This window comes from Pseudomyrmex gracilis, unplaced genomic scaffold, assembly GCF_002006095.1.
Source record: "Pseudomyrmex gracilis isolate BER0280 unplaced genomic scaffold, ASM200609v1 scaffold_61, whole genome shotgun sequence".
Taxonomy (NCBI): Eukaryota; Metazoa; Arthropoda; class Insecta; order Hymenoptera; family Formicidae; genus Pseudomyrmex; species Pseudomyrmex gracilis.
In genome coordinates, this window is record NW_018020645.1 from 702,307 (window position 1) to 730,196 (window position 27,890).

General features: G+C 38.3%; 1 protein-coding gene across 1 annotated transcript in view; it reads right to left on the reverse strand.

Moving 5' to 3' along the window:
- Positions 1-27,890, reverse strand: part of LOC109854225 (dopamine D2-like receptor) — a 174,923-nt gene that overhangs the window by 83,447 nt on the left and 63,586 nt on the right. The gene's annotated exons all lie outside the window — the stretch shown is intronic.

Genomic DNA, 27,890 nt, shown 5'->3' on the forward strand with positions numbered 1-27,890 from the left:
TCGCAATCGAGTTCCACAGAACCGTAGTTCACATCGGCGGAAGTTTGATGACTTATCGTTAATTTCCCTAGAGAGCTGCACCCTGACCAAATTCCTTATCAATTTCTCTTGGCCCACCCACAGCTCGGAGAAAGGCAAGCGTTGTGGAATCGCGCGTTTGCTGACATTTATTTATTATTGAACCCGAGAAATCCAACCGATTTATTCTCAAAGTCGTATCTACAATTATTCGAAATATTTTTGAGTTTGTTTGCATACAACAGAAATAAATTCTTAGTATTCTTTACGACATTACTTTTAATATCAAATAGAGTCGAATGTGCATTTTTTTATTATTACCCGGATTTGCATAATAAATAAAGTCAAACACTCCGGTCTCGGAGGTTTATTCCGTTTCATTTCCTCGGACAATCTAATTAAAAATAATCCTCGGGATCTGCATTAGCGAGCTTTGTAATTAAACCTCAATTCCTACACCCGTTAATGAAATGTCTTGTCCCGATATAACTTAATGGCGATGGTTATTCAAAGCAATTCCACAAAAATTCGTTTCGATTGCTGTTTTCCTTTATTCCATTTTTTGCATCCAAAGATGCGCACAGTCTGGCTCACTTTCCAACGCGTTTTACGTGTTATATACATTCGGAGAGATCGATGGAAAATATAAAAAAATATAGTTTCTCTCTTTGTTATATAGTTTACAATGTAATTGAATCTAAAACTTTTGCGCACAGCAGCGTCGATTCCCTCGCGAGATCAATGCGTCTCTGTCTGGGTCGACTCATTGATGTGTTTTGAAAAATGCTCAACATATAGACAAGTAAATGGAAATCTTACAAAGCCTTTTCATCTTGGTGCAAAGTTAACGACAACGACCAGTAAATTTCTCTCCGGCGCACTTTAATGCGGCGCAACAGGGTCGACGGCGCGTAGCCGTAAATCGCAATCAGTTTAATGCGGCTTGCATGTTGCAGTTACGAAACGAGTCCGCAAAGTGCAACGGCGCAGCTCAGCTCAGCTCGGCTCAGCGCAGCGCGACGTGACGCGAGTGTGCTCCGGCAAAAATAGTACTACAATAAGGGCACCGCGGCCGCAAAAAAGGACAGCAAAGGGCGAACGAGAGAGAAAGAGAAAAAGAAAAATGAACGCGCGCGCGAGAAAGAAGAGAATTGGACGCGCCGATCGATTAGCTTCGCTTCTGGTCGCTGAAGTTCCTCGTAAACGCAATTATGACTTTATTTCCCTCTCTCTCTCTCTCTCTCTCTCTCTCTCTCTCTCTCTCTTTCTCTCTTTACTCTGCCTCGTTTCTCTTTTTCTTCTTTTTCTTTTCTTAACTCAGCTTGTAACACATCTTTTTCCGTCCGTCTTCACTATCGTTGCTTTTTCTCCTTTCTTCTATCAGAAGTCATAACAAGGCATTCTTAGCTCTCGCAGTATTCGTCCTATTTTTACTCGCCCATTTCCTTCTCATTATTTTCTTTCTCTCTTCTTGCTATCTGAACTGCGTATTTCCTGTTCGTGCACGGATTTCTTGCGAGCTTTCTGTCCCTTTCTCCCTACGAGCTTTCGTTTGCTACGTTCCGATCATTCTCCGACCGAGAAATTCTACCGGCAATTATTTTAGTCACGTTAATGGCACGGAAATTGAAATAAGATTTTTTTTTTTTTTAATTCCCTAGCTCTCGCTCTCTTTTTCTTTCTTATTTTTTTTTATTGCGCGAAAATAATCGCGTCTTCATTAAAAATTTTAAGAGATTTCAAACAAAATACACTTTTTTTTTGTTTTTTTTATTTTCTCATCTATATATATATATATATCACAAAAACGCAACAAGTCAAAGTCGCGGATAGATATTTCTATCATGATCGCAAAAAGTTAGCGTAATATTTCATACCACGGCACGTCCAATTTGATCACACCGTTGTACCCAGCGTGGATATGAATCCGTCAGCAAATCCACTTTAACTTTCGTATTCACCGTTCGCGAGCAAACTTGCCGCACGGTACGTATGGAAACGTTATTCATTTGTTATTCAGAGTATTCGTTCGTGGGCCGAATTGCAATCATTATGACCCCTCTTATATGTCCGCGCACGAATCGGTATCGCCGATTACACGTGAAATCGGAACCGGAGATCTCCGGTACTTAATCTCTCTTCTACCGAGAAAACTTTAATTGCGTCCGCAGTTTAAATTGCCATTAGCGTAAGTGAGTCTGTTTAAAAATGCGCACACATCGCCCGCGCCCGTCTTTCCGCGTGTTCTTTCCGTCATCCGTCCTTGGTGACTGTTTCCATCCCCCTCGTTGAAATGGACATTGTTATTCAGTTCACGTGACGATAATGGAGTTTTCAGTCGCGAGTTGTCGCTCGCCTTAAACTCTTCAAGCGCTCGTATTTTTCGCGCCGCCTAACCATAGACCATAATAACTCGCTCCTCTCGGAACGAGCGAGCACCTACTTTTCCCGGCTTTCAAGGTCCCTTCGCAAATCACGTTTACAGATGCTCTTTTTTCGCTCCCCCACGTCGTGCGGGAGAGCTAGTGGGAAGCGAAAAGGATCCCAATGATACGAAATTATACCTTTTCGGAAAATTACCGTTAGGGAGTACGAAAATTGTGACACGTTTCGCTTGTACAGAGACTACGTGAGACCTGCACTTTGCTTTTAGCGAAATGCTCCGAAGTACATAGCATTTCTTTCTGGAGAGAAGAGATATGAAATGGTGAGAAATTATTAAGTTTAGACTAATTTAAATTTTTATCTAATTTAAAGTTGATCTAATCTAATTAATATAAACTAAGATTTTTTTTCTAAATAATCTGTTGCAATATTGCCAAGTTCTTGGTTTTTTTAAAACCTCTCTCTAGATTCGTTCGTAATCTAAATCGTTTAAAATTTGAGTAATCCCTCTTGTCCCACCTTCCTAGCAACGGTTTTTTCTGATTCACCATTAAAAATATATTCCTATCTGATCCGACCGTTAAGCCGATTCTCTCTATTCTGTCTACGAATAAAAAGATCATTTGATTTGTTCGATTAAATTTGAATATCCAATATTTCGATGATCCTATTCTCTTCTCCATTCCGTTCTCTTAATTACATAAATTATTTAAATTTTACGCAATAATTTTTGCCTGACAGTTCTTACGTATATTCTAGTTTCTCACCTGTGAATAACGATGCTACGAATGATATTGATCTAAAGAAATACATACACACACACACACACACACACACACATCGCGTTATGTAATTAGCAATAAAAACAAATAAAGAATGTAAGTAAAAATTCACATACGTCAGTTTTCCTTTTTCTCGTCTATTTCGCAATCAGTCATTCTACTGACAGTAAACGACGCGAAAGCACTTAAGTTCATATATAGATCGATAAAATAATCTGTCATCCTGCGCTTCGCTGATAACTCTTGCTTTTAAAGCAAAGTGTGTGTGTGCGTGTGTGTGTGTGTAGCATACATTGCACACACACATATATGTTACACATAATAACTTTTCCGTTCTCATACTTTTGATTCTTGTTTGTCGTATTTATTTTGCTGATAGTTTAATGCTCGAAAAATCCTTACATTTATAAACGTTATATGTATATTTTGATTACATTATAGTTTTAACAACATAATAACACATTTTTGTGTAAAATAAATTATGTCTCGTTATTTTTAACGATATTATTTATGTGAATTATTAATAATTTTAATAAAAAACATGTATTATACATTAGATATAAATATTTAAAAAACGTAAGACATTAAAACACGCATCGATTTCTGACTGGCTTACAATTATATATATATATTTAACGATCTGGCGTTATATAATTACCGATTGTTAATAAAATATATAAAGAGTGCAAACGCAAAGATGGCGATCCATCACGAATGTTTCCACTTTAGGCATCCGCACCGGATCGTGTCGGCGGAAGATTGTCAGATCCTCTCTCTCTCATCGAACCAACTTTTGCGTCTTATAAGAGAGAGAGAGAGAGAGAGAGAGAGAGTAAAAGAGAGTAGAGTAGAACAGGGATTTATTTCATATCCTAAGACGTAAGCTCTCCCAGAACACATAACGTAAGAAACCAGATAAAAAATAAGATGGATAGCGGTATAGTATAACCATAAAAAAAAGAAAAAAGAAGAAAGGAGGAAGAAAGAATCAAAAAGAGAAAACTAAATTTATTATTATTAAAGAAGAAGAACACACAATTAGAGAGAGAGAGAGAGAGAGAGAGAGAGAGCGGTGAGAAAATTCCGAAAAAAAGATACGCGAAATAATACGGTCGACAGAAAAGTTCCGTGCATTCGTGTGTACGCGCGTCTTAATAGCGCGCGCGAGATCCCCGATTTGCATAAAATTATGCCGACACGGTGCCAACTCTTGTTATCAAATTACCCGATTACATTTCGCATACGCTATCTCCATGGTGGCCATCCAGTCGCGCAGGGACTTGCGAATCTCCGCGAATACTCGCCGCGCGTGTTGGTTAAGATTAGATTTGACGTAAGTCTCTCTCTTCCTCTCTCTCTCTCTCTCTCTCTCTCTCTCTCTCTCTCTCTCTCTCTCTCTCTCTCTCGGAAGAGTCGGCGCGGAAGAAGTTTTACGCTCGCCAGAAATCGATACGACGGAAACTGTGTTTTACGGCGACTCTCCTGCCTCCGAGCGAAACGACAAAGGAGGTTTAATGGTGCAGACGATGAGTTTGTCATTAAAGGATTAATAAAACGTGCGCGGCTATTATGTCGTGAGAAATGTTGATTTATTTTTACACAGCAGTGATAAATCCCGGTTTAAAATTCTGCTCGCGCATTGTCAGGTGCAATAATATAGATCGATATCACCAAGCTATAATTGAAAAAAAAAAAAAAAAAAAAAAAAAAACAAATGCGTAAATTCAAACGCACACGTTCTCTCGTTTGAGTTTACAAAAATAAATCGAGAATATCTATAGAACTGACGCTAAGAGAGAATAAAAAAAAAAAAAAAAAAACTATAACTATTATTAAAACTTATGGTTTCGCTCAAGCGGAAAATATCGTGCGCGATATTTCTCTCGCTTACATATATATAGTATACTCTCCCACATTTCAAATATCGAGCGATATGTAATGTGACGTATAATCAATGAGAGAGCAAAGTTAAAAGCCGACAGGTATTAACAATCGAAACTGCTGACGAGATAAAAAATGAGCGCGCTTATACATCGAGAGGGAGAATTGTAGGTCGAAGTTGTACAAGAGATGCGAGGAGATTGCGAAAAGCTCTTTCGTATTCGTATCCGTGAAAAAAACCTATTTTATAGGGGAGTAAAAAGAGAAGAATAATCTACTAATGCCAAAGAGTTTATCTTTTAGCGCGCGCGCGCGAGAGAGAGAGAGAGAGAGAGAGAGAGAGAGAGAGCGATTGTAACGAAGCGTGAGGGATAAAATCAATTCGGGTGTTAGTGTCAGAAAAATCTCAATGCGATAATAAAATAAAGCGACTGATAATCTTGTCGATAACGTTTCCGATAGATAACGAACGTGTAGACATATACATTAATGCGCATTGTGTGCGGACGCTACAAATACATGTGAACGCGGAATATGAGTTTCCGGTTATAAAACAACTGAGACTGGCGAAAGCGAACTCGGCGAAAGTATCCGACGGGAATCATTGAAGTGGCAGTGGGAGAAGATGTCTCACCGTGAGAGAACACGGCGAGAGAGGTCGCGAGTAATTTATGATTCTTGACGTGCGCGACGACGACAGCGGAGAAAAGTTTCGCCGCCATCTCTTTGCCAGGTTTCTTCCGCACTTTGCCACGTGGCGATGATACAAACCCCCGCGCTCGTAAAAACGATTTTCCCGTCGTCTCTCTCTCTCTCTCTCAGACGGCGCAAGTTGGTTCACGCCCGGTTTCCCGGCTAATATCTCGCAAAAAAAAAAAAACGTCTTCGAAACCACGGAAAATTATGACGTTCCGCTCGCGAGAAGTTTCGCGATTTTCTTCGTCTCGGCGCGCGTATAATAATCGGAGTTGCCGCGCGTAATCGTCGTTCCGCGGTGTCTTATGATAGATGAAATTACTCGCAGGGGTACTTTTATACCTTCGCGGGTACGGTGAACTCTTCGAAAGTCTTTTTCATGTAACGACGGAAAACTTGCTCCGATAACGCATTGTTCTTTTTTTTTGCACGCCATCGTACGGAAGCACCGTACACCGTAATAGTAAAACGAGAATTTCACACTAGTAGTTTTATCCAATAATGCATACACTTTAGCCTATAATTTCATCTGGAATTTAGTTAAATGCACGCCTGTCTAACGCCATACGAAACGCTATTTTCGTATTGGGCAAATTAAAGGCAGATTCGGGACGCATTTGCAGCATTTAGCTGTAAACGTAGCGTTAAATAGAGAGAGAAAGAGAGAGAGAAAGAGAGAGAGAAGTACAGATTCGTACTGATGTGGTTCGTTGCGTTAGAACGTCGTTAAAATCAAATATTTGATTACAGTAGCGAAATTCTCGAAAATTGACAGTGGTATAACGATAACGGAATTATTTTGAGTTTGAATTGTAACGTAGAAAAGAGAGTGTTAATGAATAATTAAACATATCTGAGTGCCAAATCACGATGCATATACATGAGTATGTATATACAATATATATATATATGTATATATAGACCGTGTTGTGTTGAGCTTCTGCATCACCCTTGCTCATCCCTCGAGAGATAAGATGCGCAATAGATCAGTGTCAGTTACATCGTTTTATTCGCTTTTTCATTTTACGTTCATATATTTTCTCACATATATATTTTTTCAGACGTTACATTACGCGATATCTTTTTTTTTTTTTTTTATACACAAGTGCAGAAAGATATATAAGTTTTTTTTATTTTTAGATAAGGTATACTTTATTCCGTTACCTTTTTTTTTTTTTTATGTTCTTCCTGTAGTTTCAATAGGAATTCGAGCTTTCGCTCGTCATGTTCTTCTCACGTGTCCCTTCGAGCCGGCTTCGAATATCGTCCGATTTTTATGGACACTTATCTTTCGTTCAATTGTCCGCGACGTTTCAACCCCCCCTCCTCCGCTACGCTCCTTCGACGACAACAGATATCGGGGATATAGCGGGATTCCCGTCGCTATCCAAACCGTCTTTTCCCGATCTCTCTTTTCGTCGCCGTTATTTCACGTCATTATCCGCGTCTCTCTTTGTGCGACGCGACGCAACGCAGGACATTAGCTTCCGCGTATCTTGTATTACGTACGTTTTTGTGAAACTAATCTGTCAGACTAGCTGCGCGTTTCTTTCATTTACAATGTGGGAGAGCCCGCAGGGGGTTTTAAATTCTGAAGCAACGACGCACGCTTTGTGCGCAGTCGAACAACGGTACACGGCGAAAATTGGTAACGCGATACCGCGCGTATACAGTCAAATGAGATGATGTAGTGGAAATGATAATGTAACGCGATCGAGAGCGCGTCGCTCATCATTCTACTTCTTTGTTGCAAAAAGATACGTCACGTGAGAAACTCGTGTGCCGCGTCTCTCTTAAAATAAAAATTTCAAGTCGCATAACAATATATATTTTGCGTCAATATTGAGCAAAAATCAATATGTTCTTCGCCGAAACGCAATTCCGCGCAACGTTGAAGCGCGTAATAAGTTTGATTTAATTAACGCAATTTTGATAAATTTGTTACGACGGAACACACACACACACACACACACATTGCGGATATTCGTTAATTCGCCATTTTTTAAAGTTGCGTGAAGCGCCGTGTATTTCAGCCGTGTTTTAATGACGCATGGACCAGTTGTCGTAATTTCCCCTGAGAGACACAAATTTACTCTCTCATTCTGATAATAAAAACTGTAACATTCTTTCTCTCGCTATTTTTGAAAACTCGGTTCAAAATTCGTAAAAAACAAACTTTCGCGTATTTAAAACAGCATTTACAACTTGTCGGCAATACAGTTTATTTATTAGCGATCTTCAACGGTTATTAGTCGCGCTTATATAATCCCGTCTTTAAAACGGCGACGGCGAACCGTTTTCCAGATGATCGACGAGCCAGCGAAAATGACTGCGGTCCTTAATGGATTTCCTATAAGTCACGCCACGCTAGAAGCTCGGGGGTCGCGCAGATATCTCCCCTACAAGATCTAGAGACTACTTCGTTGAGCTCTCTCACGAGAGATAACCGAAGAAGTTTTAAGCCACGCGGGCCGAAAGTTTAAATTGTCGTACGCCCGGGGAAAAGTTGCAGCTGCCGATATCACGCATGGCGTTACGTAGCCGGAATACGATAACGCAGCGCGAAAAGTCGCGCGTTCCGCCTTACTAAGTTGGATCAACGAAGCTCTCTCTCTCTCTCTCTCTCTCTCTCTCTCTCTTTCGACACTTAACTTTCAAGAAAGGGGTAAACGAAGAGGGATAAAGTGTAATGCTTTGTCAGCGCTGGGAGAATCGATAACGACCTCTTGAATTTGGCCATTATCGGTTTCTAACGCTGTTGGACGATGCCGACAAAGTATCGCCTTCCTTCGAGTGGAATCTAATAGAATTTGACTAAGACGAGGTCACTTGCCGTGGAGGTTACTTGCCGTATCTCTAAACGAAAACACGGTATTAGAAGAGAAACGTAAATCTTTCTTGATTTCGACATCGGAGAGAGACGTAAGAGAGATCGATATATAACAGAAAGTACATATTGCACACATACTTCACGAAATTGGGCTGTTAAACTGCAATAAGTACTTTTCCGGCTTGCGTAATTTACAAAAAGCACTTGAAATTTTGAATTTCATCATCGCGAACGTTTTAGTGAAATGAAATTTGCATGAAGAGTTGAGAAAAAGCAAAATTTATTTGCAACACTTTGCTTTGCCGAACCGCTCTCGTAGTTTTCAAAATTGAGTTAAAATTTTAATTGTTGTTAACAGAAACATTTCAAGCAATTTCGTATATTACGTGGAAAACTTCGCGCTCCAGTCGTGACAGATCAATTCAAATCGGGAAACGACGTCGGGGAACGCGCGTGTATATCATCCCGAGAAATGCAATTTCGCGAACTGCTAACGAAGTACAGGCAATCCGACCCGTTGCCGATACGTATACCGGACGAAAGTCGCTGAGTAACGCGATTTTACGCGAAACACATTGATGGTGTTTACGCGAAGCGCCGATTCCCGCCGTTTTCCGTTCAGTAATATAACGCGAACGCTGCATTTAACAGCATTTGCCCGCTTTATTGCAGTAATCAGCAGATGATCGCCAAGGACAGTAGTAAAAGTGGAAAAAAAAGCGCATAAATCATTTAGCAACTCTTTTTCGAGTTTTTGCGCTTTCGTTACACATATTAATTGCAACAAAAGCACATACTGAATAATTACATATAATTTCATCGATTAAAAACAAAAAACAGCGATATTGTTAAATGAGTTGACAAAATATCTGTTTAGTTCGATACACAAGATATTATATAATTATCATGCGTGTATAATAGTGTACAATTATTTATATATTTCTACTGAATTATTATTCCACTGTTATAAGTAACCGTTTCATTCATTCGATATCAATCTAACCTAGTAAAAAAAACCGCACCACAGTATCATGGCAAAAAACATATTTTCACACAGTTCTAACAATGTGCAGACATTCAGTGCTGAAACAAAAATCGTCGCGCGCACTGGCAGTTCTCAATTTAGCTTTATTTTCTCTCTCTCTCTCTCTCTCTTTTTTTTTTTTTATCAAAAGTGTTTCGCCAGGCAAGCGAGATTTGTGATGTGCTCGATTTTTAGAAACGGAGAAAAAGAATGGCCAACCAACACACAATGTTTCCTGTCTCGAACAGAAAAATGGTTTGGCATTGTACCATAATTTTTGAGGCGCTATTTATAAAACGATTGTCGATTGCATTGTCCGTGTATAATAACCGCAAGCGCATTGTGCCACAACTATCTAAATATCTCGTAAATGTGCAAAAACTGTAATGAGTAAAAGAACGTTCTGAGTTAGTTGTTCGCGTGCGAACAACGACGATAACAATAAAAAATACAAGCTTCGTCGTAAGTTAATTACTAAACGATACCCTATAATAATAAATAACAAATTCTGTTGTGAAAATTTAGAATATTTGTAAATAACGAGCAATATTTTGCTCGATGTAGAATTTAAAAAGTGGATATAAACCTCATGAAAGATACGCGAATAAAGTGTCGAATTTATATTTTCGCAGAGTTTCGTCGAGAAGAAGATAAACTACTTGACCAAAGTGTGTTCAAGTACCGATATTATTCAAATCGTACGAAGAAATGGAAATTTATTTCGTGTTCTGAATTCTCATACAACCGATAACTTTTGAGGAATCTGAAAAACGTCGAATATATGAATCCAAATCGGATTCACCCCCAGCTTGAACAGATTTATACAACGAAACCCCGGGAACTTTCGCGGATTCAGTCACATGATCCGTGTGTTGCTATTTTCTACAAAACAGCCCATTCTGTTATTTCAAAGAATCGTATTGCTCATGTGTCATGAATGAACCTAACATACAAAAATGAATGTACATGAAAAATACATTTGATACGGTAATAGGATATAGAAAAAAAAAAAAAAAAAAAAAATCAAATACAGAGTACGAAAAGCGATTGATAGCGACAGTGGTAGTATATTCTCATATTGCTGTGTGTTGTCGTCGAAGTTTCATCTTTTAAGAGAACAAATGTCAAACACTTATTATCGCACGTAATATTTGTGCGACAGCTCGCCAGAGTATATACGCTTTTGGTGATTTTTGCCACCACAGCTCACATTTCAACTGTTGCAATGGCCAAGATTTATGAGTTCGAATTGCTGCTTCATCCGCCTTGTTCGCCCAGATACGATGATTCCGTGCAATTTTCCGTTCATTTCCGACTCTGACAAAATGAACTCGGTAAAACAAAAATTTTCGAGCAACAATGAAGTCATCGATGTCGCTAATAGCTATACTTTAGGCGAGCTGTCAAACACAAATACTACGCGTACAAAAACGCCACGTGCGATAATGAGCCAGCGTGGTTTGACATTTTTTTCTTCCGAAGAATGAAACTTGTCAACGACAACACACAGCAAATGTGACACTACCGTGCGCTATCTGTGCGTCGTTTTCGAATACTTATCAATCGCCCCGCGTATCGATGCGTATTCGGTGAAAACAGCATTGGTGCGAAGTACTAGTAAAACAACTCGCTAAAAATTGATAGTGTGTTTAGCAGTTTTTCTCTTCGCGGAATGTCTTCTAGGCAAGCAAAAAATTTTAATCAGCTACTTCTATTATTACAGAAATCACTAACTCATCAATGCGTACTGATTTTTAGCACTTATTTTTTATCATCTCGCGCGCGCGAGCGAACGATTGTTCGAATTTTAAAAACTCCAATAAAACATTTTTTTTTTTAAACACACATTTGTTATTTGCTCGATCGTGTCATAGAGTGCGTAAAAGCACTCGCAAGCTTTCGTAAAATAAGAAATATAGCAGCTCTTTTCTTTTTTTATGGCAGAAAAATAAAAGAGAAAGAGAGATTTAAAAAAGAAAAAAAAATACTTTTTCACACAAATATACAACCAACAAATTTGCCTGCGTGACGAATTTATACGATAGTACGAAATTTTTCTTGCTTAGAGGAACAAGCCAATATATAGCGCCGGAAACAAAAATAAAAAATACAAATACTTCTGTATGTCGATAGCTTTTAGTCAAAATGGTGCGGAAAAACACAATCGCGCAATATGTTTGGGTGACATTTAAATCAAACCTTGACAGGTTTCTCTATATTTTTCGAAGATTCTCTCTTTCACGTATAATTGACATAGATTTTTATTCCACAAATTTGACTTCTTTATGAGAGAAAGAATTATTCTTCTCTTGCGTGCATACATATATATGGCGGATACGGTAAAATTGTAACCAATTTGACGAGCAACGAATCGACAAGATGTGAAAACTAATACTGCCGGATGCCCGGCAGAATGAAGCGAGCGGAAATCAGCTCTGCCTCGGGATGAATGGCGGCCTAACTAGGGCTGGTTCTCCGCTGTAGCTGCCTAATACCGTAATTAAAACCGATTAAGCGAACGGAAACGCGACGTGGAATTGAAAACCGGCAATCAGCGGAAGTCGGCGAGAAAAACACGCACGAGAAAGTAGACGGGGAAGAAGAGTCGGGGGATTAGAGATAGAGTGAAAAATCAATATGTGTTACGGACGATGCTCGACGTTCGATCTCGACGCTGATGAAGGTTCGTAAAATACTTCTCGTCGAAAGACGGTCCTGGCTTGCCACCACAGGACACACAGTGGTTGTCAAACTTCCTTTCTTAATGACTAGCTATTGTCAAACTTTTCTCCCGCCTAACGACTGGCGCGATTTCTTGCTATATGTTTTTTTTTTTTTTTTTTTAAACAACAACGTACTTTTTCAACATGTCTAAAAAGTACTTTTACGTTTCTCTATATTTATTAATTGGTATTTTAATTTTAACTCTTCTTGAATATTAAATTTTTATTACGCAGTAATTTAGTTTCAATTGTGAAAGTGAATACATCCGATACGCGTTAAGTGAGAATAAATGTAGATTATAAACGTATCACCTTACCGAAAGCTGCCACGTTTGACAAATGTGTGCGTGTGCTACACTTACCTGAAAAATAAACAATAAATATATTAAATTACATGGAAAGATATGAACGTGACTAAATTATATAAAAAGTTATTTTGTTTTTTTACTCTCTCTCTCTCTCTCTCTCTCTCTCTCTCTTTCTTTCTTGTTTATTTTAATTATAAAGTTCTTAGAAATACACAATAAAAATAATAACAAAGCAACTGCTTAAATTCTAAAAGTATTACATAAGTAAATATTGTTAGCAATCTGGGACTGTGTGTGTGAGAAAATTGCGTCAAAAGGAGATTTTGGCACAATTTTAATTCGATCCGTAGAAAAATAACCAAACAGAGAGAGCGACAGAAGAATCACAAGTACCAACAGCGTTTAAGCTTCTTAAGCACGCCAGATATTGATGTGAATCCGTTTGCTCGAATACACCGCGGGCAGGTATATGCACGAGCATGTATATGTATGTATATGTATGTACGTAAACATGCCTATTCCCAGCGAACCTCTTTGATCCAATCCGACGTCATTGAAGCAGCGGGCGGGAGACATGATAGCTTTCGATCGTGCCCGCTTCAAAGCCCCCGAAGATCGCGCTGTCGAGGGTCGCATGTCCCGTCACCGACCTTCCAGCAGCTGGCGTACCATCAATGCTGCGTCGAAGCAGATTTTTCGCCGTTTTTCCGCATATTCAATTTTCCGCGTAACATTTTTTAATGCAAAAACACACGCTAAATGTAAAAAAATAAAAATAAAAAACGATATTCAAATATTAATATGTATTGCTGCGCATACACATCATATTGCGTATACACGATGTTACGCAGACATCATCATTGTATTATAAGCAGAATCGCAAGTCTTGAAAATTCGAAGCAGATTATAACCAAATTATCCGTCTCTCTTTATCAAATTCGAGCTCTTTATCTTATTAAGAGAATTATGCAAAAACTTAAGTGGTTAAGAAATTGAAATTTATTCACTTGAATTTGATTCTTCGAACGAGTTTTCATTGAGTTACGGGCTTACAAGTCACGAAAGTTATCTTCATATTTTATGACGGTGAATTTCGCCTCATGCATTTGCATTTTAATTATTTCTTTATAGAAGTAAACATCCCCTCTTGATTATCAGGTTTTGTTTACCGCTTGCAAAGTAATAACAACACAAAGTAATAACAACACAACGGCAGTCTGGTTACAATAATTAATGTTCGAGACAAAGAGAAGTCATACAAATGTCACTAACTAGGGTTTTTTTTTATACATATATATTATTTCTTCCCCCCTCCCGGAAAAATTGTAACATACTCTCAAATATGTATACAAGATATTTAAAAAACTAAATTATAAAATTGCACACATTGCAAACAGTTGTAATTAATGTTATAGAGATTATAGATTTTTTTACTTTTATTTGTATATTTTATTTAAAACATCACATTTTATCTTCTTTCCAATAACATAAAAAATTTATCCCGTTCGAGAGGTTTGCGATAGCTAGCGCGATTGAATAAAAAAGAAAAAAAAAAGATAAAAAGTTAGAAAATCTATTACGTCCGCGAGAAAAGCGCGACTTTTCCAATCGTACATGAGCGTGTGTAGGTAATATCTTCGCTTTCCTCGCTGTCGTCGCGAATAGTGTTTGGGCCGTAATCGTTAGCCTCCTTTTGCAAATACATAACGCTGGAAAAGAAATATTCGCATTATATGGTTACGGTTATTATGTCGTACAGGAACATTTGAAAGTATATTAAAGAATATTTCAAATGTTCGTGCGATCGCTTTGCAATGATCGTGTCTACATATATCTCGCTCGGCAGACAGTGGCAGTTTTACCTAAAAGGTGTCTAATAGCTCGTGTACATTGCGTCGCGATGATCAAACGATGCTAACAGACCATATTGCCAATAGGTTGATGGTTTCGGGCGCGGATAGCGAGCTGCTCGCGTAGTGGTGTACCGTGTGTAGATATGTCGAACAAATACATATGCACGCACACACACACACGTCACTATATCGGGAGCTCTGCAGGCGCGCATAAACAATCGCGAACGTATATTCGCTCATTTACACAGAACATACCTATACCAGAAATCTACGTATATATATGCGTGCTTGAATGTTTTAGTAACACGTGTACAGAAGTGTTCAATATCGAAAATCTATATTAATTCAACTTTAATGTATAATGGCCGCGCGCGTTATTATTACAAAAATTTGTAAAACATCTTTAATATGAAAACTTCACCGACAGAATGGATATCTCAATAATGGCTTTTTCTCCGCGCCCGCACGTGCAGTATTTTTATTCATTCGTAAAATAATCTCGAATTTTTTTTTTTTTTTAACGGGTTCCTATTTCCTCCGGCTCGATTGTATCATTTTACGTCCGCTCTCTCCATAAATTTTCAACGTGCGTTATCTCGTGTGCCAAGTGTCGCTCGCGCTATTTTTTTTTTTTTTTTTTTCATCCCCCTCGTCAATTCTCTTTCGTCGATTTCTTTCGATTGGTTCTTCTTCATCTTTCCGCACTCATGCGGATTTCATTTCTCGCGCGCGATCATCTCCCGCGCGCTCGGTAGGTACTCTTTCTCGATTTCCTTCGCGCCATTATTCTCCCGCCGTATCTCCCACCTCTATCTCATCCTCTCGCCTCCTTTTGCAGCGGTCTCCGCGCGCAGTTGCAACGCGCTATCCTCTTACGTGCCGCCTATTCTTTATCCGTGACACCTTTCGCCCTTCTCCTCGCGCGTCTTACAAAATTGTCCGAAGGACACTGGAATCGCATAAAGCTTTGCGCCGGATTTTCCATGCCGCCATTTCCGCCGGCCGCGATGAAAGCCGGTATTCGTCACAGCGGCCGATCCCGAACCGGGAGAAATGGAAAGATCTCGTTTGAACGAGGTCGAACGAAATTTCCTTGGCCTTTTATCAGACGTCCTGATGCCGGATCGGCGACGAAGAAGGTGGACCGTTCGCATTTCAACTTTTCTAGAAGAGAGACAGTTTGCAACGGACCGATAGACAGAGCCAAGCAGAGGGCATGAAAAGCGTTTTAGCAGAAGAAGCGCGCGGGCGCGAAGTTGCAAGTCACCGTTGTGTCTTCTCGCGCGCGCCCGCGCGTTTATCCGGAAAGATAAATGTTCCCAGACTATTTCTTCCGTCGGTGCTTCTTGCTTCGTCTATATCGTCGCGGCTTTCAGCAAATGCGCATAAGTTGCAAGAAGCCCGAGTTGCATCCCCTTTTGTTCTCGGCGAAAAGGATAAATAGCGCGTTCGCTATGTGAAGAAGCGAAGTCTCTCTCTGCTTGCCGACTGATTCGGTTGCAATCCGCGAAAAATCGCACGGTATCCTTGCGGTCGGAAATAGTCTCTCTTACGGTAGAAGTCAACGGCGCTTTTTAGAACGCGTTATTATATATGCATGAGCAATGTCTACCGTACAAAGAATTTATCAGCCCGTGCGCATTCGGGCCATACTTTGCCGGATAAATATACTTCTGCCGGAGCAAAACGGGAAATAACGTTTTAGTTCCAGAAAGAGAAATATGTGGAATATGCAAGGTGCTTGAACAATTTTGACATAGCCCGAATGTGAAGATTGGGTCAATCCGATCAAAAAGGTTATTTACTATTTTACCACTTTTTTTTTTGTATTTATTGAGCTATTAATTGATAAATGTGAGCCATTAACAAATGAGCGCGTGAGAAGCGATTTGGATTCTGTGCAACTTTTTCGTTGCAAAGAAAAATAGTTTTACTTTATGCAATTTTCTGACAGCGAGAAGCAGAGAGCATACAAGCGAGAGATTTTATGCGATTAATTGATTTTCACAGCGGTATAAACTGAAAATCACACACGCGTACAGAGTCCGGATGATCATTTTCCGCGGTCACGTTAATTAATGATTTAATAAATATTGCAAATTTTGTAAACTGATAAATAAACATATTTTCTGTTCAAATTGAATTCCAATCTACTTTCGTACTTTGGCTGTGTCAAAATTTTTCAAACATTTTATATAATTTAATAACAAACAATGTATTTTTACATTTTTTTTTTAAATAGCATATGTAAATGCCTCGCAGTTGAACAACGATAATTTATATCGCGCTCTAATACGCATTCTGTTTTGCACTGACCCTATCAGTCTGAGAAAATGCAATATGTGCAAAATATAAAATTAATTCAAGATTTAATTGCGGTGGGGGGAGGGGAGCTCTGGTTTACGAGAAGACAGTAATAAATTTAGAGAAAATTGTGAGCAAAATCGATATCTAAGACAGTCATAAAGTGTTATGCAAGTTGTAACTGTTATTTTTCACATAACGTTTTCTATTTTTTTTTTTGCATAATACATACGTTTTTGTGTAATGAACATTTCATGCTATATTATCAATATATGAAGCAGAGAGAAAGCATACTCTGCAAATATAATTTTCGCAAGACAAAAAGTGTAATACCTTTCCTCTCTCTGCTTAAAAGCAGAGACGAGAGAAACGCAATATAAAATTGTTTATAACTGCAGAGAGAGGCTTATATTATACTTTCTTAATATCAAGAGTCATGTACGTGTGTGTTCTACATGCGTGTATGAATATTATTATAAAACATTGCGCGCGGTTGGAAAGAGAGGAATGTAGCGCCGGCTTGGAACTCGCGGGAAGAAATGTAAATTGGTAGAAAAAGAAAAACATTAAAAATGTAAAATAAAAGTGCCAAGCATATCTCTTTTGCTATTTAAACTTTAATGTAGAGTAAAAGTAACAAAATGTGTTCTTAGCAAACCTAGTATTATTTTTTAAATAGAAAGTATCGCGCGATAAAGCCACAAACAAAGAAATGAAATTAAAATATTCTCTCAGGTATGCTGAAAGACACATGTGTAAGATACAAGAATATTTTTTGTGCAAATCCAATGTATGTTGTATGGAAGAAAAACCCCAAAAAACTTAAAAACAACCAATATAATAAAAATAAAACGCAAATATAAACGTTTTTTACATGTCAGAATAAATAAAATTTAAATTTGTGTGAAAATCATTTTTTATAAACAGCAAAATAACAAGTTACATCGGACATAAGCGAAATCTCGACATCAAAACTACGGCAAAGTATATTTGACGCGAGACGCGCGTCTCCTGATATATCATGAAAAATTTATATTACATTCCCTTTCGCGTTCTCTCTATCGCGAATGGAGTTAAGACCCGTCTTTGTGTTATTCGCGGAACGCATTTTGCATTTCGTGTCGATGATGTGCTCAATACACAAACTTGTGCTTTAATAGAAAGCACAAGTCATCGACACGAGTGCGCGCAATCGAATAACAGATTCACGGCCGCCGGATCAAAGTTGGCTGACAGAGCATTAGTACGAAATTACCAACAGGTCTTCTAGCGAGCCGCGGAAACGGCTATCGGTTTAATTACATCTCGAGAGCGCAATTACACAGGCCAATCTGGAGGGCAATTTGAAATGTAATTGTCAGTCAAATCAAATGCCACCAGATTTCACCTTCAGATCGAAGCATCGAAGCTCCGCTTCAAAGCGTTCGAGTTCTCGGAATAACCGTTATAGGTATCTTGTTTATCGATGAGAACAGTTAATGCAGCCTAGTCAATGTAGTTACTCTAATTTCGCTGGTTTGCTGGGTGTAAATTCTATTAACTCTCTCTCATTGCGCGTTAAAAGATAAATTTGGCGTCAAAACGTTTCTGACGATTTCTTACTTAAGATAGAAAATTAACGAAGATAACTTTTTTATCGCTTCGACAAGTTTCTTATGGTTTGTGAGAAGCATTGCGTTTCACAGATGCATCGCAACGCGACGTGTTTTACGCAACGTGTTTTTAAACTGTTAGCAAGATGTTTTCAAGCAAAAAAAGTTCAAAAAAAAAAAAAAATGACTCGATGAGATCGTTTAGTTGTTTTTTTTTTCGCGGCATATCTTAGCTTTCTTGTCGAACGCTTACACGCGATCATGTGTAAAACTTTAAGACGTCCCATTTATCATTGCCCCGCCCGTGTCTTGTCATGTCTAACAACTGAAATCCGTCGGTTGGTTGAACGACGTTCAATGGTCCCGCTCAGAACACTCCCGTTCCCAACAAACTCGGATAGCTAACATAATAATCTCGTCACACGTGGGATGTGCAACGCAGATGCAAGGAATGATCTCTCGCGGACGTTTCTAACAGGTATTGCGAAAGTTTCAGAGAATCGTGGACGAACGCGCGCGAGTTTATTTCTTCAAGACTATTGTTCGGGCGGTATATAATGGCGCATGATTCATGGATCACACTGACACACACGAGAGCGTTTGCCTCTGGCCGAAGAAAAGGATCGAAATAAATCAGAGTAGCAAAAGTAATAGCGAAGCAAGGTGTTGCATAAATCATGGCGCACGGAGTCGCACGTGTTGCGTAATATCGTCCAGCGGACGGGTATTAATGACTTACGGTGACATACCAGGAAGATCCGTTAAAGTAATTTCGCTCGGTAAGTCGGTTGAATTTTTTAGACCGAAACAAAACCTCTCTCGCGGTAAAAGATACACGTGTATGATTTATTAATAAAGCTCTCTATATTAAGCTCGAATATTGTCGCATCCGTCATTTCGAGACACATTTGTATTTTTTTTTTGCAAGGGACACGAACTTTGTGCGCGGGGAATAAGTCAAGAAGAAAAAAAAAAACGAACGCAGAGCCATATACAAATGATAAGCGAAAAATATATACTCAATATTTGCGATTTGTACAATAATACAATAATCACGCGAATTATTTTACTCTGGCGAGTGCTCTCGCATTTAATTTATCCGGAACGAAGAGATACCTATCATTCGCGAGGAAGCGACTGCGCGCTTCGGCAAAGAAGTTTCAAACACACGAGATTACACAGACGCAGCTGTACGTTGTGTGTACAGAGAGAGTGTCGTTATACACGCGGGAGTGAATTACATACACACACAGTGGCGCATAAGAAAGTCGTGTAGCTCACGAGAAAGCGACAACCACCGTCGCCTGCCTGTTTTTTTTTTTTTTTTGCGCCTTGGGTTTCCGCATTATCGGACAAAGTTATTAACGCGTACGTTACACACTATGCGCCAAGTGCCTCGTTTACTAAGCGCCATCTTAAAAAGCCTGTCAAGCTTAAAATCCAAGCTCCCCGAGAGGCAGCCGCAACCGGTATGCGCCTGTCTGCGCAAACACTTGTTTTATTCAAGACGGGGGACACATGTTCATCGCGTCATATTAATATTCGACTCGCGGTACTCTGTCATGTCGCGATAAGTGAATAAATCGAGGAAGTCAATGAGGACGGGGAGAAGGGAAATGAGAGAGCGAGAAAGAGAGAGAGAGAGAGAAAGAGAAAAAGAGAAAGGAGAATGGCGCCGCGCGGACGTGTATTTGGGTGGGTGCATCCGTGAAAATGTCACTGCCGATATCCGCCAATGGGATAACACACAATAGTACGCTAATACCACAAAACTAGCGCATAGAATAACGAGAAAATTGCGCGAATCACGCGCAAGTTGATGGGTGGAAGCCTCTATTGAAACCAAGCCAATTTCATTTGTCGGTCATTTCGGTAATGGGTCACACTTCAAGCCACAATAGCCCCCGCTTGTCTCGAAGCGATAAAAAAAAAAAAAAAAAGATTTCAACGGTGTCTTTTACAATAGATCAGATTTTTTTTCAAAAACGTTCTTTTTATAGTTCTACTTTCGATTTTGCTAATCATTGTTATCATTATTTACGTGGGTGCGCGTGCTCTATATGTGGTATGAATAATGAAATAAGTTTAAATTTTTTTTTTCAACATCTGTAGTTCGTGAGGCAAACATTCTAAATGTTTTAAAAATGTAATGCAATAAAATAATAGTTTTGTACATTACTATGGTAAGTAGTTAAGTTGTTTCAAAAATTTTCAGTATAAAGTATGAAATATGTGTGTTTGCTCTCTCTCTCTCTCTCTCTCTCTCTCTCTCTCTCTCTCTCTCTCTCTTTAAAGCAAAGTCTGTTTGCGACACGAAGGTTTCTCTGTGGCTATAGTTGTTTTATTCATGGCGAAACATATGGTATTAGATACGTGTTCGCGACGTCCATCGTAACATAGTGTGCCGGACAATATGGCTACGGATAATACATTTCTCGCAGAACAAACGCTCGTGTCGATTGACAGAAGATTGCTGTTCCAACTTCGTTGCAAACACAATTGAACTTGCACACATCGTTGCAAAGGGAACGGCTGTAACAACGGCAACACCATTCTGGCGAGAGTGGCATTTTGCGCGTCAAGAGCTTCGCACTCTGGGGAAATCTTTGCGAAACGAACCGACGATTATTATATCATAAATAAATGCACCGATCGCGAGAGTAAATTCTGAAAAATTAATTGCGAGAATTAATTTTTGATAATTATTGTATCGTCAAAAAACACATCTGCGTATTATAAGGCGTGCGCAGTGCAAAAATACGATTATATAAAATACTTACTATATTGTTCATATTTTCTTATATTTTATTAATGTATGTTTTATTATTCGCATATTTCTTTGTACTTTTAATAATGAACTAAATAATAAATACGGGGGAAAAATGAAGAAATAGCGTACAGTTTGTTAGAGAAAAAAGAAATAAAATGTTCGCCAAAGTTGTTCAATCTTTCCACGGACGTCCTTCCGATTTCGCGCATTAAGTTCCACCATCAGATACGATTATTTCGAGAAAAAGAGGCAGCATATAGCGCGTACATATAAGCTACAGAGGGTGCAGAGTCAGAAGAGATCGACGGGGTGGATATAATCGGATTCCGCGTATCTACCGGATAGAGTCCGTTTGATTTCTTCTTCTGCCTGGCAACGTCATCCATGTGGAATGAAGTCCTTGCGTGAGTTGTGCCCCGCATCAACTTCCTTCCTACCAGGATATATATCGTTTCTTGTTGTAACTCCGATTTATTCGTGTAATAAGGGTGACAACATTCTCTCTTTATGAATTAGGTTGCTAAGACATACTCACGTTCGGAAGAGACTGCCGTGCTTACACATATCGCGAACATTATAGACCAAAGATAACTTATATATTTATATAAGTATATATAAGTTCTTATATATATATATATATATATAATTCTTACATATATATATATATAACTTTAATGATTTTATATAGTTTATTTATATGGATACTTTTCTTTTATTAAAAAAATCACATTTTATCATAAACGTAATTGTGTTAATGTAATATTTAATTCTATGTTGATAATAGAATTAAGAATTAAAAATTATGTTGATAATAAAAAAAACCATGAGGAAAACCTATATAAGGATACGGAATTTTAGTGCCAGCCCCCAATATCTTTCGCGCGCGCGAAAGAACTTTTTTATTATGTCTTTTCTCTTCCCCCCCCCCTTTTAGAGTTCTAATCTCTTAAGATATACATATTTTATTTTTTGTTTTCCGAGGACACACAGGGATATAGGCGTAAAGAGAACTCGGATTTATTTCGAAATGTTACAAAGCAATTCTGTCTCGTATTTGCAATTATCAAAACTAAATAAATTAGCGAATTCAACGCAATATTTTGTTGCTATGTAATATTATTTATTGTTAATAGAACATAAATGTAAGAGTAATGTACCGAAATTGATACAACGCAATGTTTGAACAATAGAAAATCGTGTTCCTGTCGACAGGGATTCAAGTCAAGCATATATCCGACATCGATCTACACGATACTCACGAAAAAAAGAACTAATGTGTGGCCGCGGAATATTCACAAGTTTTGACTGCAGTGAATTTATAAAATGCATTGTATGAGGATGCATATCAGAGAGAAGAGAGCATTTTTTAATTAGTAACTTTATTGATTTTTTTTGATAAACACTGCGTCATCATATTTTTAAATTATCGCTGCCAAATAATTAATGCTCATAATGCAGCAAAACAAGAGAGAGAGAGAGGAAGAAAGAGAAAGAATAAGAGAGAAAGAGGATGCAGTTTCAAATCTCTCTCGAGTTGAAATTTATCCGATGAATAAATCTTCGCGGAAGAAGTGGCGCGTGTTGCACTTGCTAAAGCACCGCCAAAGTTAATTCGGTCGAATACAGCGGATGAGGCCATAATTTTCTATTTAGAACCTGCCGGTAACTTTAAAGGTTGCCATTAGATTTACGACACTTTTACCCGTACTTACTCGCGCTTGTCCGAGCAAAATCCTCGAAAGGTAATTTCGTCTATCGTCATGTAAGGTAAGAAAGGCGGCCGATTTTATGGCCGTGTTGTTAACTTACAATACAGTTTCTCCTTTTTTCCCGCATTCTAACTGAATTGTGGCCGCATTCTAACCGAATTACTATGTTAGTCTCCAAATGGATATTTCCATTTCTCTGGAGAGGAATTTCATTTATTCGAGCGATTCTTTTTCCCATCACGATTTGTCAGAAAAATTAAAAGTTCCAGTTTTATTTTTAATCGTTTTTTTTTTTTTTTTTAATTATTTTAATATTAGGAAAAGGTCGTAAGTATAATATCTCAAGATTTTTTTCCGAAATAAAATCTGTCACGCTTTACAATTAAGAATATCTCGAGCTTGTCGCACATTAATCTTGCTTTTGGCGTGCGCTGCGTTTCACGCAACGTTAACATCGGGGCAAGCAAGGGCATCTTGGTCTACGGAATATCGAGAGGATGGATCGATCGCGGGTCAGGCAAGCGCGAAACCGTCCGTGTAACTTCTCCTAAGATGGTAAAGCAAATAACGACACATCGTCGGAAAATCGGGTGTTTCTTCGTTGTTTGAATATCGCTCAAAACTTTTTCCAAAAGCAAAGTTTTTCCACGTTTCTTCATCTTTCTCGTCACTCGAAACTTGACTTCGGAGAGTATTACCGATGCCGCGGCGAGCGGATGACAAAAAGCGAAAAGATACCGCTTGGGAACTATTCAACGCGCCGCGAATTCGACGAGTTTTACGTAACCCGATATTGCATCGCACTATTGTCGAGCGTTTTGTTCTTCTTGCGCGCTTAAGTTGCACGTCAATAATATCGTAATAGTTTTTATAACTTTGTGATACTGGTTGCGCTCGATTAGAATGGAAAATAATCGTTTTTCACGTTCTATTACATGCGCGATATCGCTGCAGTCGCTATAACACAAAGATTCGTAATATTCGTAATGGTGTATTTTAGAAAATAGATAACGCACAAATATCTAATAAACATTCAAGTATATACTTCGAGATTATTATCATAAAAATGGTAAGAGAAATCCTTGCCGACATAAAAAGTAAAATGTGATGTACTTTTCTTCTCTCTCTCTCTCTCTCTCTCTCTCTCTCACTATCGGTGTGACTCGAGAAACAAGTATAAGAGAAAGCGCGCACTCAAATCTCGTTTCTCAATGTAACAAATTTATTGTCCGTGTTATTCAGCAGGAACGCTTTCACTTAATACCACAGAAAACCAGACTGAACTAAGAACGTCTGCAAATGTTGTTATTTATTTACTCTGATGCTTCTAAACTGCTTTTGAATCTTTTTACTTAATTAGCGAGACACTTAAGAGAGAATGTACAAAAAAAAAGATTGCAAAGAAAATGCCGAACAAAAACGTACAGCGACTAATCAGAAAAAGTATATTAAATAAATTCTGTTTTATGATTTTTCAGTGATTTCTGATAAGCTTGAATAAGCTCGTGAGAGAAGATGAAACAGAGTATTAGAGCAGATGCGAGCCAAACCACAAGACGTACGTGTGTGTGTGTTATTTATTAAATAAAAATTCCAAATTGATATCTTGTGTTTTGGTTTGCGTCTGCTCTAATACTCTCTGTGTTTCTATAAGCTTATTACGAGAGGTTTATTGCGGGAACATTCGCCCGAAAGCGATTAAATTAACGTTTCCTATGCATTCTCATGACTATATTCCATCAATTGCGTCGCAACCACACGATGAAGCGATTTATCGTGGCGCGTGGCATCGTTTGCCAGGCACCTCGAACAAACTGCTATCATAGTTTATTCGGTCATTAATCATTTCGGTAGTTGTAGGGAGAAACAAGACTAAGCTTTAGGAAGCGACTTTGCTATCCTTGTGGCTTTGATAAGTAAACTCTCTCGACTGTCTCGAAATGTTGGGAATTCTCGAAGCCTCACGTCACTGTGAGCTGTTGCAAATCGTAGAAGATTTGACAACACAATCCTTAAAAGATACATATATATATATATGTGTGTATTTTACATATATGTCGATAGATTATTTATAAAACTATTTTTGTTTTTTTAAAACGTAAGAGATCTTGTTGACTATAAGTGATGTTTTTAGATGACTTGTTATAAATATTTTTAGTTATCTCTTCTTATCGCTGTATTAAATCTAAGATTAACAAAAGTTCGAAAAACTATGTTAAAGAACAAAGTCCATCTTTACTTTGTTACACTTTACTTTGTTAGTACTAAATTATTCAATAAGCAATTCCGAGAACTTCGGTAAAATTTAATTTCCATCTTCTTCACGATTACTGTTTCTCTCTCTTTTACTATAATAATACTAACTAATCTTAATCAATATTAGATGTGCATCAGTCTTGCGTACGAGCAATAATTTTGGCGCAGTAATTAGTAACTGTTGATTTAAGCATTAATTATAGGTATCGCTTTGTTTACGCTTATATATGTATTTGCTTATACATATTTGCTCTTATACATATCCATATTTGCTTATATATTTGCTTATCTTCACTCGAGTATTTGCGCGCTCGTACATGTCATTTGATTGCCATAATTTCTCTTCGCGCCGTGATTCTTTCGTCATTCGGTATCCGAAAGACGCAACGAGAATTTATTGCTTATTATGACACTTCGTGCTCCACTTTTGCGAACAAAATACATTTCTCCCGAAATCTTTGCGAGACATTTCGACGAAATCGAAGTTCAAATGACTCCTCGTGCGCTGTTGCTCTATTCTTGTCTTTCGAAATCGTTTCCGTTTATTAAATCATCTTATGGTCGCGCCTCCGTCGAAATGCAAACTCTTCCGGACGCGAGAATCCTCGCCGCATTTTCGAGAAAATGGAGGAAATAGCGACCGGAAGAAAAACAACCAGTATAACGCATCGTGTCGCACGAATAAAAAATAGCGAGCGTCACTGCGCCATTTTTCTCTTCTCTTTACTATTCCTTGCAGAGTAACTTAAGTCATTGTCAAATAAAGGAAGTACCCACTACGTTTTTGAGAGTAGTTCAACACATTAAAGAGCGTACGCGTACATTCGAGACTAGTTTAGAAAATTAAATTTTTCCCTTTTGAACATTCAAATATTTCACGTGCAAAATATCTGCGGTAGGAAAGGTCGACATTATAGGAACTCGAGAGCAAATTATACATCTGACCTAGTTTCAGTCCATCAGGCAAAACTGATTTATTTTCTGTCGTCCGATATTAATTTCAATCACTTACACCGAGAGCAATTAATTTTATTCCACGTGCATCCTTCGATAATCAAGCCATGGGACGCTATTGATTATTCTATTTTTAAGGTATATTAATTATAACATACATTAGTATCATATAATTATTATTCTCTGCAATAGTTGCACTGCGATGATAGTGTTATACGAAAGAGAGAGAGAGAGAACAAGATGGCATTTAGCCACCTTCATTCTCGGAAATCGAATTTTTTTTCCACTCTGAGCGATTTAGCAAGTTTGCGGTTTCTTGATGCGGAACACAACGCGGTCGAAACTCGCATGCATACAGCGAGCGGTGTAAAAACCGTCGATGAAGACACATAACGACAAGGGAAAAAAGAATTTACCAACGAAGCGGAGAGAATGCTTTCTCCGAGTTTCTTTTTTGTTCCTCGGTTTGTTCCCTTGATGCTGGATGTACGTACGAATGAACAATTCTTGTGTAAACGAACGCGCTGGCCGCGGCGATTCTCCACGGTAAAACGGCCACGGCGCGGCGTATGCAAAACACCACGAACTCAATTTCTGGTCCTTCACGCGCGCACACTTCCCATCTTTCCTGCTCTTTCGCTCTTCTCAATCCCCGCAGCAACCGAGCTTTCTCGTTGCTTTATTTTGTCACGATGTCATTTGAATGCGTGAACGCGATGTCATCTACGGTTGGGTCAAGCGCGCAAATCTTGCTTCAAACGCGGTTCAAGAGATTTAAAAAGAGATGCAAAAAGAAATAATAATAATAATAATAATAATAAATTGCAAAAATACTTATTGTAATGTGGTAGCTATTCTCAAAAACAATCTCCAAGCTTAAATTAATTTGTAAATATGCTGCGGTTTATCAAATTAAGTTTTCTGGTCACACACGTGTTTGCGTGTATTAAATTTGCAGTGTCACAAACCAAACGCGTAATATTCCAGTCAGATTGTTTGAAATACATATACCATAATGTTTACGGATACAGACACGCATTATGTGCATTTGCTTACATATCTATGTCGAGCATTTCTATATATTTTGTTCGTTGTGGAAAACGCAATAGAGATGCAGAAAGAAAATACGCACGAGTACGTCGGAAATATATATGTATATATAGTTGCATTTCGTATAGTTACATATATCACATTTTGCCGGAAATTCGTCGCCGTGTTACAAAGTTCTTTTCTTATTGATTTTGTATGCACGCTCGTCACAGTTACATCAGCGAGCTTTCATAACGTACCTACTAACGTTTCGCATGACTTAACCTCAGAGACTGGATAACGCGCGTCGCTCTGATAAATGGAAGACACGCGAAAAGTTTGCCAAGCTTTCTAAAAACTTACCGCCTAAGAAATGACAACTCTAACTTGCTCTACAACAATAGCGATAGAATCCTGCTAGTAACATAGTACTTTTTTCAGAGACTTCGTGTAATACAAGATACTTGAAGATTTATTACTCGTCTCTTTTAACTTTTTTATACTCACTTTCTCTCTATCCTGCTTTTTAGTTTTCAATTTTGAAAGTAGAAATAACAACTTTACGTTTTTCTGCGCGTTTTTCCGCGCGCTATTATTGCTTTTATTTTAATTTGTAGTGTCAGTAAACTTAACCTGTCATCACCATAACAGCTAATATATACGTCTTACAAACACTATAATACACATGATGTACATATGAGAAATGTCAAAAATAACGCGTGAAAATAAAACTCAAAAAAAAAAAAAAAAAAAAAGAAGAATAAAAAAACAACACG